Raw genomic sequence first — 2996 nt, forward strand, 5'->3', positions numbered from 1 at the left:
GCTCCTATTTTCTGCAAAACCAGTTTTTTAGGCAGGATTATCGTGGCTCATTCAGTGAATGCCTCACTCCAGTTTGCTTTCTGCAGCTTTTTTGCACTTGGATCCTCTGTTAATAAACAGCCTCTACTGTTTACCTCCCTGGGGGACTGAGAGAGCCTGCAGTCAAAGGGGATTGAAAACATCATCTTTCCTCTGCCACTGAGCTGGAAAGAAAAGCCTCCTGAAAAGCCTGCAGGACACAGCGATTGTAGGAATCTCAGCTCACATGAGGCCAGGAATAGCAGAGGGATGAAAGGATGCACAGGGGGACCAAGGATACAGGTGGCTGCTGGAGGAGGGGTTAGCCAGAGGGATGACTTCTCCTCCAAAAGCTACTGGAGATGTATCATGCAACTCCTCCTTGGTGCACAGACAGGGAGAAATCTCTCTCAGGTGCCACAAGTGACTCATGTAGAAGGAAGAAGGTGGATCTAAAAACCAAACTACAAATCAGGACTAAAGGGTTGTACCTTCCTCCTCTGTCACTATGCAGAAGAACATCAGAATTAAAAGGCATATTGCTTTTTGTGAAATAAATTGCAAACAACTGGAGGGCTTCAAGTGCCTGATCTATTTATAATAAAACCAGTGGGAAGTTTAATTTGCTTATTTTCCTAACACTTAATAAAATAGCTGGCAAACAGAAGTGATAAAACCACTTATGTTAAAAATTTTGTGTTTTCACTTCTTCAACAAGCCTTTAACTGTAGGCTCTGCTCACCCTGGGACACCATCAAGGGAGACTGGAAATTTGGAGAGTTGAAAAATAAACACACAAGCTAAGACTCTGTGAACAAATATTTCATTACTTATTCCTTGGCATTAAAAGCCAATACCCCCAGTTCTTCCAAGATAACTTCACATCACTTTAACAGAGATTCAAAGAAATATAAAGGGAGAGGTCTTTAAAAGGATAAATCCTCTTCCACTGCAGTCAGGTAAGCTGCTCCTAGTGGAGCCATTCACTGTGGGAATTTCTATGAGGAAACAAGATGAAACTGCTTGGTGAAGGTGATATTTTTGATGACTACACTCACACACCATTTCACAGTGCTTTTGAATGAGGCTGGGAAGAGGAGGATGCAGAGAATGTGTGGGTGGTATGTTCCTCTTTATATCTATTTTCCAGGTTCTTCCCCAATAAAACACATTTTTTAAAAGTGCAGTTGAGGGTATCTGAGAGGTCCAGGAAGGCTGGTGGCCTGGCAGTGCAGGACAGGGGTTTGGTTTGGAGGCAGCAGGTGGGCAGTGGGATGGCTGCCATTACTTGCTTGGCTTTGGCAGCCCCTGGTCCCCCTCCAGGCAGCACAAGGGCAGCACTGAGGCAGCTGTGCCCACCTGAGTGCTTGCTGCAGTTCTCAGCTCAGGGAAAACGACACCTGGGAGAAAAATATGTGCATTTATTTATTTATTTGTGTTCATTTTAAATATATGCAGGACCCTGAGCCTTAGAAGCAAGAAAGAAGGTGAGAAGGATTTAAAGATCTGTGTTTCTGTCATGCTTGTGAGTTGTGCACACGTTTTCCTTCATATGTACTTTACAATAAAGTTTATAAAGAATGAGAGCCTTTGCACTAAAGGTGCTGAGGGTGTAGCATTGCTTACTGGAGAGGGCTGTAGGACCAGCTGTGTTGGTGCAGGTTAAATGAGAAAGCCAAATTGGCAGGGGTAGGACACTGGCCTAGGATGAGTGCTGTGCTTCCCTGGAGCTGGGTACCAAGCTCTCTGCCCTGCATAGCACATGCAGTCCATGCAAACAGGACCCTTTGTGCATGGTGAGTGTTTTTGTGCTCTCAGGATAAGCTTTGGGTCCCCATCCTATTCTAGAGTAATGTGTTCTATATTCCTGCTGCTGGGCACTCTCTTCCCCCACCTGTGGATCCCACCTTCCACTCACAGGCTCTTTACTCCCTGCAGCCCCTGAGTCCCTGCTGCTGGCTACCTTCAATGTAAGGGCTTTGATTTTCCACAGGAAGCTAGAGCAGAAAACGGAGCATGTAGTTATAAGCTTGTGGTGCTGCTGATGGGGGGAGTTGATGTCTCCTGAGCGCTCTGTGTGTGTGTGCTGCAGTGCTGGTAGGCACTGACTAATAAAGGTGCATGAAACTGAGACTCAGCAGTCTCAAGGATGGGCAGGGTATCCTGCTGAGGAGGTGAAGGGAGACTGACTAAGCAGTCATTGTCTGGGTTTTTGGTTTTGTTTTGTTTTGGTTGTTATTCAAGTGCTGTGCTCCCTTAGGATGGTTTTTTTCTGCTGAACTCTTTCAACCATTGGTTCCCACAGTATTCAACATTTTTCTAATGCAAATGAGCTCCTTCTCAAAGTCTCCCTTGAACTGCACAATACTTGGGAAGTTCAGAGAAACACTGATGCTCTAGGGCAGGGAATTTTCAAAACCCCTATATAAGTAGCTGATGATCAAATTCTTGCAAGTTATTTGTCTATATCCTCGTTTTTCTCATTCACCTGACATTTACCCACACTCTCTATTGGTGTGGCTGGAAGAGGCATCTGGTCTGTGTCAGCTTTTATCTGCTGGGTTTTTTTCCTACTGTGCCTCATTATGTATGCTCACTAATTCAATTCAGATTTGAAAGTAAATACATGAGAAATTAACTGGCAAAACAGCAGCAGCTGCAGGAACTCCATGGGAGAAGAAATCTATGAACTAATGGACTTAGTGGCAATGTAATACCTAGACATTACTGCAAATTGCTTCAGCACATGTGAGTCTGAAAACAGAGAGAGGATCCAAGAAAATGGAAAGGAGTCAGAGGGAAAATATCTGTGAAGTGGCAATTTTCTTACTCTTCTCAAGGCTGTAGATGTACTCAGAACAGAGTAAGGCACCTTGCAGAGCAGGCAAAATCCTCAGTATTGCAGAGGCTAAGGTCACACTTGCTCCCAGTGCCATGGGAGCTGCCAGCAGGACTCAGGGCATGGTGCCAGCAATGTC

Source organism: Catharus ustulatus, chromosome 9 (assembly GCF_009819885.2).
Source record: "Catharus ustulatus isolate bCatUst1 chromosome 9, bCatUst1.pri.v2, whole genome shotgun sequence".
Taxonomy (NCBI): Eukaryota; Metazoa; Chordata; class Aves; order Passeriformes; family Turdidae; genus Catharus; species Catharus ustulatus.